This window comes from Mustela erminea, chromosome 13 (genome assembly GCF_009829155.1).
Source record: "Mustela erminea isolate mMusErm1 chromosome 13, mMusErm1.Pri, whole genome shotgun sequence".
Classification (NCBI taxonomy): domain Eukaryota; kingdom Metazoa; phylum Chordata; class Mammalia; order Carnivora; family Mustelidae; genus Mustela; species Mustela erminea.
Window position 1 is genome coordinate 74,371,347 of NC_045626.1, and position 14,481 is coordinate 74,385,827.

At 56.2% G+C, this 14,481-nt stretch overlaps 1 protein-coding gene across 3 annotated transcripts in view; it reads left to right on the forward strand.

The window, feature by feature from the left end:
• Positions 1–1,578: 1,578 nt before the first annotated feature.
• The window catches only part of TRPV4 (transient receptor potential cation channel subfamily V member 4), a 39,561-nt gene continuing 26,658 nt past the window's right edge, over positions 1,579–14,481 (forward strand). For 2 of the 3 annotated variants that reach the window (XR_004278052.1, XM_032310469.1), the window contains exon 1: positions 1,579–1,664. The gene's annotated coding sequence lies outside the window, so the exon portion shown is untranslated. Of the gene's footprint in view, positions 1,665–2,113; positions 2,291–14,481 lie in introns of those variants that run through there. The other variant, XM_032310470.1, reaches the window with a different exon arrangement.

Below are 14,481 nucleotides of genomic sequence, written 5' to 3' on the forward strand. Positions count from 1 at the left end.
CAGCCTCCTGGCCCAAGATGAGTTCCTTCCTTGCACAGAGCCTCAGTTGTCCAGTCTATGAAGTGAGGGTCAGGAGGGAGCTGGGCTAGTGACACTGGGACTGAGGGCTCATGCCACTTCCCCCTGACTTCAGGGAAGAGTAGATACCAGCCCTGGCCCCTTCTCCTACAGTTGTCTCCATCAGCCTCCTGGTAGCCAGGATCATCCTTGTCCTTTTCTTTTCATGGTGGGGCGTGGGGGCTCCCTACAGGAATGAACTCTGGATTAGTCTTCCTGCCACCCCCTCCGCTTCACAGCTGGGTCCAGCCCCAGCCAGAGAGAGGCTTTCTGTTGGGAAGGCATGCCCAGACCCTCCTCTGTTTACATTCCTCACCCCAAGCCAGATAGCTGCTTGTTTGGGCTAAGATCCTGGACACCCAGCAGGAAACCTTTTCTCACCCTGTTATGGAGGCAGCAGCTTTCTGAGACGCCAAAGTCCTCTCCAAGACTCCCATCTGTAAAGTGGGCACAGCAACCCCTCCCTCAAAAGGAATCTCCCCTTGTGCTTACTGAGTTAATTATTAAAGTTTCTTTCTTTTCTTTCCTTCCTTCCTTCCTTTCTTTTTGTAAATGTCTTGCACTTGTAGTATGAACACATGGCTTCTTTTTGGATTCTCTCTCTTTCTTTCCAACAATTTCAAAATTCCACTTCCTAGCTGCCGAACCACACTGTATGGGAGCTCTTTCTGTTTGCAGGCCAAGGAGGGAAGGACCTACCCCGCTGTCTTTGGGGAGTTAGCTCAATTAAATAAAAAAACAATAATGATAAAAGGGCTAAAACCATTCCTGTGCCTTGAACATACCGGGAGCTCCCAGCATCTCCCCCAGGACTGTGGGAGGTGGGGAACAACATAGCTATTCCCCACTCTACAGTGGGGACACTGAGGCTCAGAGGTGGAACGATTGGCTGCTCAGGGGATGAGTCCAGAGCCAGAGTGTGGGCTCAGGGAGCCTGGAACTGGAGCTCAGGCCCACTAGGCTCCCAACCAACCCCAGCAGAAGTGAGTTGCCCGTCCCGTGGAGGCATTCAAGTGGCTGGAGTAAAAAGCCAGACTGCAGGTAGGGGCTCACCTTCACCACCCAATAAAAAAACACACCCGAGCACCTCCTAGGTGCCGGGCTGCATGCCACGTGCTGGTAAAGAGGTGAAGAAAGGGAGCTCACATTTATTTAGCCCCAGACAGCAGACTCACTATCTACCCCTGTGCCACTCCTGCACCTCGCCTGCGGGACTGGGAGCGATCTAAGGGCACGGGCCCGGGGGCCCGCGTCCCAGTGAACTGTCTTCTGAATGAATGAGCCAATGCACCGAGGACGGCCTCGTCCGTTACCAGAGGGGAGGCAGCCCCCGGGTGGCGGGATCAAGAGCCCCGGAGGGAACTCAGGGTCCCAAGCGGAGCCCACCCCGGGAAGCGCCAGGGCCCTCGGGCCGCTATTATCGTGACGCCCCGCTTCCCAGGAGGGGGGCCCGCCCCCGCCCCCGCCCTGGCAGACTCAGCGATCCGCGGGGCGGGGGCAGCCGGGGGCGGTGCGCGGCGCTGGAACCTGAGCCGGGGGAGGAGAGTCGCGCCGGGCGGGCGGGCGCCGGGCGGCCGGGATTCAGGAAGCGCCGCGCCGTCCTGGAGGTGAGCGGGGCTTGGGCCCTCGGGGCGAGGGATCCCGGGAGGGCATGCTCAGCCGAGGTCCTCTCGCTCCCCTGGGGACTTCTCCAAGGTTCCAAAGTCCGGGCCCAGGGCTCAGGAGCGAGGCGCGGGGTCCCGCCAGCTGCTGCCACCCCGCCCGGTGCCCTTGGGCCGGCCAACCCCCCACCCTACTCTGGGCTTTAGTTTTATCACTTGTGAAATGGGCACGGTCGTGGGCCTTGGGGTCGCGAGTTTGCAGGAGGGAGGTCCCGGAGTCCTCGAGATCCAAGCCCAGGAACCCAAAAAGTTAGGAGGCCCTGCAGCCCACCTTGGGGGCACCCCCATTTTGGGGGCGGGTGGAAGGTGGGGGGCTGAGGTTTGCCCTCTACGGGGAAGCAAGCAGGAGGGAATTGGAAGTCTGGAACTTCCAAAGCCCACTTCTTAGTTAGCCTTCGTTAGGCCCAGAGATGGCTCTTCCCCCAAGAGGCAGGACAATCTTTAACCTCCTCCTCTGCCTCTAGACTCTGGGGAGGTCCGGGAGGGCAGAAAGAGACCTCTCACACCCCACTTGCCTGGAGATACCAACCACATGCCCCTGGAGCTCCCTGCCTGGTGCCCAGGGGTGCCCTGTGAGTTATAGGGGAGGGGTTGTGCCTTTGGGGGCTCTGCTGGGGCTGGGGACGTGTGATGTCATGTGTGACTTCGTTCTGGGGACACTAAGAACGGCTGGAGGATTTAAGCTTCGCCACTTTATCTGGGGGCCAAGAACGGGGGGGGGGTGACTCCTTGACTACCAGGGAGGAAGGTGAAAAGGAGGTCTCTTTAGAGAAGTCAAGGAGAAGGGTCAGGTCCGGGTCACCTGCGGGGTTAGAAGCGGGGCCTGTGTGGCCCCCGTTCCTCCCACCCCTGCTGCTGAGTGACTTTGGGTCAGTCTCTGAAATGGGGGTGGACTTAGGGCCACCCCAGGGATATGGTGAGGACAGATGGCCCAGCTCAGCACCAGCCTGGGCTTCTTAATGCTAATTGGTCATTCCCTCATTTTCCTAGTTCACTCTGTTTGAATAACAGCGGGGGAACCCCTCTTTCCAACCTTTGTTGGTAAATCGCAGGGGGAGGGGCTCTCAAAACAAATGGCAGATGGCTCTGCTGGACCGGTCAGGGTCAGTGGTGTAAGGTGGAGGTGGGGTCCTTTGGCATGGAGTGCTCCCAGGTGTAGGGAATGGCACCTGAGGGGAAGGGCGTGAGGGTGAGAGCTTCTGAAAAGGTGCCTGGGGCTCCCTTGGAGAAATCTGGAGCCTTACTGCTGGGGAGGGGGTCACGGGGCGCCTCTGCTGCCTCCCCTGGTGGGAGCGGGGCCTCGGCTGCTTCCACCTGTGGGCACCTGGCAAGGTGAGCAGGTGTGGTAAATGCTTTGCAAATGTGTGCTGTTGAATGAATGGGAGCCAGGAGAGAAGGCTGTGGGGTGAGACAGCAGTCCGGGAAGGGATCAGGGAGGGCTTGATCCAGGTGGGGGTTGAGCCACACCTCCAAGAGTAAATGCAGACTGGGGGAAAGGCATTCAGATCAAGAGAAGGGTACTAGCAAAGGAAGGGCACTACCTGTTGCCACGTAGGTAAAACTAGACTTCGTAGAGCCAAGACATGGTTCTTTTGGCCTGGAATGTGTGATGTGGACGGGAAGGGCAAGGGATCGGGCAGGCAGGGCTAGATCAGACCCAGAAGCCCTGAAGACCAGGCTGGGAGGGACATGCTGTGTGTGTGGTCTGGAAGGGTCCCTCTGGCCGAGGGTAGCGGGGGCCAGGCAAGGAGGCAGGTCCCCAGGCTGGGGAAGTCATTCAGGCAGGAGACGGGAGGCCCAGGATGGCAACTGGAGAGGCGTGGCCGACAGAAGACCTAGGAGGGAGAGACCCACTTGAGAGCTGGTTTCATGGGGCCTGGCACAGGGCAGGTGCGCCGTAATGTCTACTGCCCAGTGGAGGGACTGGACACGTTGTTGAGAGGGCCCGAGTTCTTTGAGCTTCGTCATCTGTTCCTTGGATGGAAGAAGAGTTTGTGTGAGTGGCCATCTTGACCCCTCACAGGCCCCTGACCTGCTCTCTGCCTCAGTTTTCCCCCTGGGAAAGATACCTCAGGCCCCTCCCCAAATCCCTGGCTCCACTTCTTGGCTCTCTTGGGGGAGCCAAGAGAACACTGCATGCCAGCAGGCCTTCTGGAATGCTTACCCATTTAGAGCGGAATTCACCTGTTAAAGATTAATTCCGATCTCTCGAGATACTTACGGCCCTGGGCCCCGCAGCTAGTGCTTGGAGCACCGGGTACAATGTTCCGCCTCGCTTTAGCCAAGCCTGGGTTGCATTCGTGGTCCTTATGATGGTCGTGAGCATTTAGTGAGCACTTCCTGTATGCCAGGCCCTGGCCCAAACACTCTTAGTACATTTGGAGACAAAACTATAATTGTACCCATTTTTGCAAGGGAGGAGCTGAGGTCTGGGTAGTGCAGTTGCTTGCTGCGGGGTCTTTTAGTTGGGGAGGGGCAGAGCTGGGATCTGCACTCTGTTCACCTGATTCCAAAATCCACACCCTTAACTTCCAAGGTGGCCTGTCCCCATTTGTCCTGACCCGGGGTCATGGGGGAAGAGACTGCAGTATAGAGAGAGAGAGAAGAACCCTGGTGGCTCAGGCAGGCCCTGCCTTAAGACCTACGTCAGCTGCTTCTTCCCCAGGGAAGCTCAGGCAAGTCACCAGGCCTCTCTGAGCCTCAGTTTCCTTGTCTGTCAAATAGGGCTTTCGGTTCCCACTTTGCCAAGGCAGTCCGAGGCACACAGGTGGGGCTCCGAAGCACTATCCTCTTCCTCATTCTGTTTCCCTGGCCTTTTCCTGGACATGCTTTCCTCCAGCTCATCCCAGTGGCAGCCTCTGAGAGCCCCTCTGTGCCAGGCAGGCAGGCGGAAGGGAGCAGGGGCAAAGCTAGACTTGCATTTGGACAAAGGACGATGCCTTTTCAGCCGTGAGATATTTACAGGCCTTGACTGAGTGCCAGGAGCAGTCAACGTTTCATACTTAGCTAATCGTTTAGTGGATAGACAGTGTCTGTCACATGATGCTCATCTCGGTGATGTCACAGCCTGGCCCCCACTGCTGGTGGGCAGAGGCAGGAAGGCTGGATCTCATTTTATGGCTGGGGAAACTGAGTCTCCTGAGGGCGAAGAAATTTACTCAGGGCTCCAGGCAGAGCTGGATCTGGAAGCTAGATCTTAGTGACTCTGTTCCTTTGGGTCCCTGAAGAGCTTCTGCCTTGGAGTCTGACCCACCTTGGTCCAGTTCTGCCGCTTGCTTCTGTGTGACCTTGGAAGGTAGCTTAACCTCTCTCTTCCTGGAGTTTCAGCCTGGGATTTGCTGGAGGTCTGAACTCTTTCTGCTGGAGGGGGATTTGGGTAATTCTGGCCGCTATTCTTGCCCCAGCCTGGATTCCCTTTGCCTGGGTTTCCCTTGGGTCCCGACACTCTGGCTGAACAGGAATGAGGAAGAGAGGCCAGCCCCCTACTTTCACTATGACTCCAACTTCCTTCCTGCCGCGGAGCCCCTTCCTGATCATTTGCTTCCTCTTTCAGTCCCTAGCCCCTGGCCACAGCTGGCTGTGTGACTCCAAGTAGGTCACCCCGCCTCTCTGAGCAAGTTTCTTCATTGGCGATGGAGGGCCAGACACCACACCAGGGCCATAGGAAGCTCTCCATAAATGCTCTTGGGTCTGCTCTTGATGAGATCAGAGGATAAGAAAGATGACAGAAGGAGTAGGGTGTAACTGGCGGGGCAGACAGGCAAGCCATTGACCAAATGGGCATACTCTTATTTTTCTTTGGGTGGTGAGTAACGGCCGCCCGCCCTGCCTGCCGCCCTCCCTGACTTCCCCCCACACAAAGAGCTCCTCAGTCTCCCGGGTGCCTGTTTTTCCCTGAGGGTGGAGTGGCCTGGGTTCCACCCAGATGACCGGGAGGCCTGACTACCTCTGGGACAGCTCCTCATGTGTGTGTATGATGGGGGAGCAGACTTCCACCGCATGCCCCGAGTGGGCCCCACAGGCTCAGGGGAGACCCCACTGGGCAAGGGCCAGTTGATTTCAGTCCAGGGGGACCCACTGGACCCTTATGTCTCCCCTTGCAAAGATAAGGAGCTCGGGAATACCAGTAAACAGAGTGAATGAAGGAAGGAATGATTGAACAGATAGATCTCAATAAGGCAGGGGCATCAGCAGAAAGCCCCTACTTGGCTTGGAGACCAAGTGGGCTTGGGCGAGTGTCCTGGTCTCCTTGAGCCTTAATTTCTTCTTCTGCAAAATGGATTCATGCTCACTGTCGCTCTCCTGGTGACAGTGGGTCTCACAGGTCAGAGAGCCCAGCACACAGTAGTTGCACAATACAGTGGCCGTGGCTGGGCGGCGAGCGCTCTGCAGTCAGGTGCACCTCTCCGAGGGGTGAGTGCCGGCGGACCGGGTCAGTAGTTGCACAATAAATGAGCTGTTGAAGGTTGGGAGAGAGGAAGGAAGTTAGCCAGCGAGCTGGTTCATTGGGCAAAAAGGTTCATTTGTGTCTGTGAGTTCATTCATTCATTCAGCAAGTCTATCTTGAGAAGCCACTTAGTGTCAGGCTGTGTTCTAGGCCCTGGGCACTCAGCGGGGACAGGAACAGAAGAGCTGCCATCGTGCCCCACACAGTCCTCAGGGCTGCACTGTATGAGGCTCTGATGCCCACAATGATCAGGTGACCCAGGGGTGGGTGCTGTGCTTAGCTCCCTATTAAAGAAGAGGAAACGGAGGCTCAGAGAGGTGATGTGACCCGTTGGGGATCCCACAGCTACGAGGCAGCAGAGCCGAGATTCAAACTCCAAGTGTGTCTGTCTGTAGCGCCCCAGCTCCTTTCCACTGCCCCAGCTGCCTGCTGAGCTCCAGGAGTGGTGGCGTATAGAAGAGGGTGACCCTGGAGAGAGGACTTCGGAGACCCCGAAGTGGTAAACTGACACGGGTTTCTAAGCAGATGTTTGGAACCCTAGCCACATTCCCTTCTCGTTGCGTTGTGACCTCGGCTGGGTCCCTCGTCTCTCCAAGCCTCAGTTGGCACCCACGTGACATGAGGACGATGACATGAGGGGCGAATGCAAAGGTGCTCAGTGAGGGGGAGGAGTTGGGTGGCTAGCCGCCCGCCTCTGTTCCCCCAGGACTTAGTTTATCCATCTGAGAATGGAGACGATAATACCTGACTTCTGGATTCATTACTTGGTTTAGGACAGGGAGAAGGGGATGTGTGGAATGTTCCGATGAGGGCAGACCCTGCTTATGGTGGGATTTCAGGCATGATCCTCAGCCACAATTTTAAGCAGTTACCTGGAGACTCGGCCTGCTGTTGGCATAGGCTGGTGGAGGGGTAGGCTGGGGCAGAGAGAGGATCTCAAACCGTTCTTTCTGCTGCTTTGGCTTCCTTCCTGGGCTCCTGGTGGACCCATTCGCTCCCTGGGGATCTGCTCACTCCTTTGACTTGGTTAGCCTCGGGCCGGTTGCACATGGGAATGAGGTGAGGGATGCCCGTGTGGGTGGGTGGGGTCCTGTCCCCTCTGGGACTCAGCCTCCCAGCTGGGAAATGGGGCCATGCCCGTCCTGATAGCCTACCCGAGATGGTGAGAGAGGGACATGTGGGGTGAGAAAACTCTTTTGGAAGGTAAGGTCTCCGAGCATCATCACCGGCCCTGGCCTTGGAGCCAGGAAGTCGGGTCTCAGAGCCCAGTCCACCATGCCCTCTCTGGGCCTCATCTCTCCAGCTGTGAACAGAGGGCATGTTCACAATCTCCCCCAAAACAAATACTACTTGTTGAGCACTTATTAGACACCAGGAACGGTCCTACACTCTTGAATAATCTCATTCAATCCCTGTACCAGCCCTTTGGGGCAGGAGCTATCCTTTTATTCTTTAATTTAAAGCTTGACTGTATGGTACAACAAGAAATTCTAAAGTAAATATGGGTAGAGTTGTATATTCCCCCCATTTTATAGATGAGTAAACTGAGGCCCAGAGAGAAGGTACTTGCTCAAGGCTACCCAGGCTGAGAGTGGCAGGTGGGAAATAGAACATGGGTCAAGCCATTCCTGAGGCTAGAAAATCCCTTCTGGGAGTTTCTGGGGCTTGACTGTCCTCTGGGAGAGGGGCTGGGCCAGAGAGAAGGGAGTCCTGAGCTCTTGAAGGCTCCCACCTCCTGTGCTGAACATTGGGTGGAATCCTGTAACTGTGCTCTGATGGAAGGGGGTGAGGACATGGAAGGAGGCAGAGCCTTCTGGGACAGGGAGAGCCTCTGCTTTGGGTTAGACCCTGTCCTGGACCCTTTACAGTACTCAGGACATTCCCATGTTGTGCCGAGGAAACTGCGGCTCAGGGCAAGGAAGCCACTTGCCCAAGGTCACTGAGCCAGGCAGGGATATCAAGATGTAATTCACGTACCATACCGTTCACCCTTTCAAAGTGTACAATTCAGTAGTTTGCTTGTTTGTTTGTTTGTTCGGGTTTTGTTTGTTTTGTTTTTTACTGTGTTTAGAGTTGGACAGACATTCCCACTCTCTGTTCCAGTGCATTTTCATACCCCCAAAAAGGAACTCCAGACCCATAACAGTCACCATCCCCATACTCCCTCCCAGCCTTTGGAACTACGAATCAGCTGTCTGTTTCCATGCATTTGCCCATTCTGGACATTTCTTGTAAATGGAATCCCACAGCGTGTGGCCTTCTGGGTTGCACGGTACATGCTCTTGAAAGCACCGAGCCGCACTACCTCCTGGGGTCTCCTTCCCAGGGCGCGGAGCCCTCAGAAGTGAATGGCCACCCGAGAAATCTCACAGTGGTGTCTGCGCACATGGTCGGAGCCCCTCCAGCCAAGGACCTGCATGATGTCCCAATGAAGGCCTGCAGTGGCCACACCAGCCTTGCCCTCTGTGGGGCCTGGTGACTCACCCTGGGTGAGTGCCCTGCCTGGGTGGTGTGAGCTTGAGGGGGGCACTCTCCTGGGTGTGAGGGGGACGACAGGACACTGGGCCTCTGTCTGCCCTGGACAGGCAGCCACTGTGCAGCAAACAGGAAGCGGGCTGGGCTGAGACCTGCTAGGTAAACACAGGCTGGCTGGGGAAGGTGCCTGGCATGGTGGGATGCCCCCTGCTGCTGCCGCCCGCAGGGAGCCAGGGAGCCTCAAGCAGCCTGGCAGGCAGCGGGCATCGCCTGGCCAAGGGGCTGAGCTCCCAGCCCGCTGCTCCCAGCCGTGGCCGCTCTGAGGTGGCTGTGGTCCCAGGCTCTGGGCCTGGCCACTCCGCCCTCCCGGGCAGACATACCTTCCTTGGTCCTCTGTCTCTTTGTTCCTCTGCCCTCTGACAAGAATTAATAAAAAATAATAATGGTAGTAATAGTAATAATAATAATACAGTGGTACCAATGATGTTAAAACAGCCAGTCTTTACGGAGCGTGCATTCTCCCCCAGGTCCTGTGCTGAGTATTTTATACATTTATCTCATTTAAGCCCACAGCAGTCCCCGGAGTAGGTGCTCTGACCATCGCCTCGTAGGGGTGGGGAAACCAAGGCACAGGAAGGCCAGGGTACTTGCCCAGGGCCACACAGCTGGTGAGCCGGCCATCTGCCTTGGGGGCCTGTGGTCCCCACCAGCCATCCAGCACCCCTTCCTCCAACTCCTGCTTCCACCCTTCCCTTCTGGAGTTCCCAGTCCTTGTCAGGTGTCCATTGGAGGCACAGATCCTGGGGACCACATAGGTGTGACTCCTGGTCCTCCCCCTTGGGAGCCGGCCAACACTGTTGGAGTGACCCTGCCTCTCTGAGCCTCAGTTTCCTTACTAGGAAGGTGGGGGGGCAGTTGGACAGAGCTGGTGTTGTCTCTGTGGGATCCCCGTTTTCCTAACCCCTTCCTCACCCACACCGCCCCTCCAAGACTGACCGGGAATGACAGGTGCTTGCAGTCTTGTTTATTCCAGGGGACCGCAGGAAGCAGGGGCCCCACAGGTTGGGCACAGAGCCCCAAAATGGAGGGAGGAGGAAGTGCCCTGGGTCCATGTAGGAGCCCCACACCTCTCCCGAGGTCTACCTGCTTCCCACCCACCTACGCATCCCACACCCACTCACCTGTCTTTTCTTACTCTGCCTTCTTTGTCCCAGTGTCTCAGCCCAGGCTGTTCCCTAGTGCCCCCTGCACTTCCTCATTGGACCCTGCTGCCCCCATTCAAGCTGGCCCAGTCCTGGCCCCCCCTCCTTGCAGCCCATCCATGTCCCTGTCTGTGTCCCCATCAGAGGAGTTAATGCTGCTTCCCCATGCCTGTACCCTCTGGGGACTTCAGAGGGCTCCTGCCTTACAGTTCAAGGTGACAAATATTTACAGACTCCCCATTCTGCCGCCAGCATTGTGCTGGGAGCTGAGGAGACAACAGATGCACAGGAGTCCCTCCCTGTGGAGCTGACACTCCAGAGAAGAGAGAAGGCGACTAAAGGAATAATACAGTCAATGTACAAGTTGAATCACACAGGAGCTGTAAAGGGAGGCACGTATTGAGTGCTTTATGAATGAACAAGGGAGCTGGTTGAGACTGGAGGTCAGAGAGGCTTTTCACAGGAGATATCTATGAAGAGGGGACCCGAGCAAGGAGCCCCAGCCAGGGGGAGGAAGTGGGGACAGCCCTGGCAAAGATCTGGAGGGGGAAAAGCCATGTTCTCCCCCCAGACTCTTTTGTGAGGTTCCATACTTTTATGCTTCCCTGAGTGCTTTGCAAACAGGTGGCACTCAACAGATGCCCATCGGGGTGAATTGATCCCAGAAGGGAGAGATCAGAGAGGAACTAGCTCCCTGGAATTCTTCCCCCTGGGGTAGAGCAGTTTTGCACGCCCAAACTTGCCACCAGCTTTAAGCAGCTTTCCTAGGTCATGGAATCAGGAGGATGGGATTTGACAAATACGTGCCAGAGTTTCCATGAGATCAGGCAAAGCTACAGGCAATGGTGAGGATGGGCCCTTTCTTCCACCCACTGCATGAGGAGGGGGCAGGTGAAAGGCTCAGGAGACCTCAACCCCCTATTGGACCTGAGATTCTCAGAGAGAAGGGACCTGCCTTTCACTTAGACTTGTGGTTCGCTGTTTACTGAGGGCTTCCTCTGTGCCAGGGCCTTGACTCGACTTGTACAGTTCGCACAACGACCCGGTTAAGATCCCCATGGACAGGGGAGGAAGGCAAGACACAGAGAGGCTAAGTCACTTGCTCAAGGTAACGCAGCTCAAGAGTGGTGGGTGGGGGAGCCGACCCCCTGATCTGTCTGATCAAAATGCACACTCTTTCCACTCCCCACTAGTTCTATCCCGCGGGACCTCTGGGGGAGAGAGTGGGTTTGGTTGCCCCAACTGAGTCCCCAGGTCCGTCAGAGCACAATGTGTGGCTTTTGGCTATTTTCCGGGAAAGCCCGGAACCTCTGTTGGGGCAGAGAGGGGGGCTTGGGGACCCTGGGTCAGTACTGTGTCTCCTCACCCTGCTCGGGACCTCTGCAGGCCTTAACCCAGTCACTCCTGAGCCCCTCTGGTCTATACCACTCTGACACCACTGGACATGACTGCTCCTTGCTTTGTCTGGCCATTTAATCTGTCCCCCCACCGGAAGATCAGCCCCAGATGGGCCAGGTTTTTCTCCGTGTCCTCTGTACCTGGCACGCCGTAGGTTCCAGGAATCATTTGGCGAGTAAATGAATAGAGGAGTGGTTTCTAATCCTTTTCCTTGGGCCCTGAGATTCCGATCCCCCTCCATTCGTCCTGTCCGGCCACCCTCTGCATGGACCACAATCTGGTTTTTATGTTTGGAAGCGAAGCTCAATGCTTAAAACAACACGTGAAATTGACTGGTTTCAGTGACGCTCAGCGAGTGGGGAGGTTCCCACTCAGGCATACCCATCCTCCGCTGGGCCTCTAGTGGGCCTGGTGCCAGCTGGGAGCTGCCTGCTGTGCAGGCCTTCTTGGGTGGGGCAGCCCCCAGGGGCTCACCACGGGCACATGCACACGTGTGTGCACATTGCGCAGGGAAAGACACAGAGAAGGATACATGACGTTCCTGCCCTGATGAGGCCCACGGGGACTCTTCTGCCTTTCTTCCCTGCCTGCACCCCCTTCCGTCCCAAGCCTGGCATGGGTTTGGAACGTGTAATAGCAGCCTACAGGGCAAATTAGAACAGGGAGGGAACTCTTTTCCTGACCGCAAAGGACAGGGTAGTGTTTGGGTATAGAATGGTGAGAGAGCAGCAGAGCGGGCTGTGCATGCGTGCGTGTGTGTGTGTGTGCGCGCGCACACGTGTGCATGTGCACGTGCATGTGCTCCCTGGCATGTACACCGGCATGGGCTGTGTGGAAGGAGCCCAGGCTTAGGATCGAGAAGCCTTCTTCATGGCCATTTGTTCCTGGGTGGCCTCTGGGGGTCTCAGTGCCCTTAGCTGTGAAATGGGAGCCGGGGCCCAGCTTTGTTGACTAGGCTTTCGTGGGCCGGCGTGGGGGCAGGGGGTGGCAGGCTGCAGTTCTGCATGTGCCTGTGCGTGGGGAGGGGGGTGAGGAGGGCAGGTTAATATGCCGTATATCACACACAATGGTGATGATGGCAATGGAAGCATTCGCTAGTGCTTCATTAGGAGCCCAAAAGGCCTGTGATCGGCCTTATGTCACGGCAGCCCTGAGGGATGGAGGCTGTTGCCACTACCCTCATTTGACAGGTAGGGAAACTGAGGCTCAGAGAGACTGGCATGGGCTGGCGGGGATCATCCTTAGCTCCCAGCGTTTATGCAGCTTGAACAAGATACCATCAGTGGTTGACATGGTGCCTGGTGGCCAGGCAAGACCCAGTCAACCCAGGGCTTAGGGTAGCCCAAGCTTGGCAGCCAAATGCTCGGATTTGGATCCAGGCTCTGCCACTAGCCTGCTGTGTGGCCCTGGGCAAGTCACTCAGTCTCGCTGACCCTCAGCATCCTCATCTGTAAAATGGGAATGAGAGCCTTACATCCCTCCAGGGCAAGGTTCCCCTACCTCAGCACTACTGATGTCTTGGGCTAGATCGGTCCAGGCAGCGGGGTTTCCCCTGTGCATTGTCATAATTATGATTTTATCACAATTAAACCCTAATAATGATCCTACATGCCTTTCCTAAGACTACGAGCAAGGAGAGAGTGGCCGAGAGGAGATTTGAACCTGGGTTTGGCTGAATTTAGATCCCTCATCATGGAGCCCTCCAAAACAGTAGATACCGGCTGGGTTGGGGTTCCTTAGTAGATGGGGTGCAGGCATGATGGGGGATTGGGAGCGCTCTGAAGCAGGAGATTTCCCCACTGGCTCCAGTGGGGAAAGGGGTATGGTAATTGGGAGGGTGTTGACAGCAGAGGAACGTGCCTCAGTGCCTTCCCTCCCCTCCCGGAAGGTCCCCAGAGAGGTGGGCAGAGCTATTGCCCCTAGAAGTACAACCTACCCCCCATGCCTGCACCTAGTAGATTCCTGTCCCTGCCTAACATGCTTCTCATTCTTGTGGAACAAAGCCATCTGACACCTCCCAAGATCTCTAGGAGGATGTGGGGTCACCCCGGTTTTACAAGGAGAGAAATGGAGACCCAGACACAGGAAGTGATTTGTCCAAGATCCACAGTTGCTGGAGTCCAGGGCCGAGACAGGAACCCTGTGTGTCTGATTTCAGCACCTGTGCTCCTAACCTTTCCTTCCTCCCTTGATTAGACTCATCGAAAGCCCCTGATTTATTCCCAGGGTTGGCACAGAAAATGCCTGACCTTACTGAATTCTTCCCACAAGGCTATGAAAAGCTGCTGCCTTTACTCCCATTTTATTTTATCTTATTTTATTTAAAGATTTTATTTATTTGTTTTTAGAGAGAGACAGAGAGTGAGGGGAGGGGCAGAAGGGGAAGGGAGAGGGACAAGCAGACTGCCCTCTGAGCACAGAGCCCAACACAAGGCTTGATCTCATAACCCTGAGATCACATCCTGAGCCACCCAGGCGCCCCTGTACCCATTTTAAAGGGGAGGAAACTGAGGTTCAGGGAGCTGAAGTGACTTTCCCAAGGTCACACTGCTTGTCAATAGCAGCTGAGCCTAGAACCTAGGCTTGAGTGACTCGAGAGTACAGGCTTTCCCTCCCTACTGGTGCCCAGAAAAGGGCCAGTCCCCAGCAGGAGAGGGGACCCTCTGTAAGTTCCTCTGTACCCACCAACAGAGGCCTCTGGTGGTGCCCCTGCCTCTCAGGCCTTAGCCTCCCCTCAAGCAGTCACAAAACAAACAAGGCGGGAAGCAGTGTTTATTTGCTTCCCTGCTCATGTGTCGGGCAGGGAGAGGAAGACATAGAAAAGAGAGCTTTTCAGACATCTCCCTGCAGCCGGGGTGGGATGGCGCAAGTTCCAGGAAACTCGCCCTCAGCGCTCAGCACCGCCCGCCCAGCAGTGCATCGCAGAGGGCAGCGGCCTGCCAGCCAGCCTGAGGGGCCTTACTCCTCCCCGCCCTTGCTCCTGGTTCACTGTCAGGCCCAGTGCTAGGGAGACCTGGGTGCAAGTCCAACTCTTCTCCCTAGAAGCTGGGTGACGGCCCCTCTTAAAGCTCCAGTTTCTCCATTTGAGAAATGGGAACACATCACACCTCTGCCCACATGGCACCTTTCTAGGTGTTAGGGACGCAGGAGTGAACAAGACAGAAGCATTCCCTGCCTCCTGGTGCTCATGGCCCGGGAATGAACTAGTCCCATGGACAGATGGTCAGGGAGGGCTTCCCAG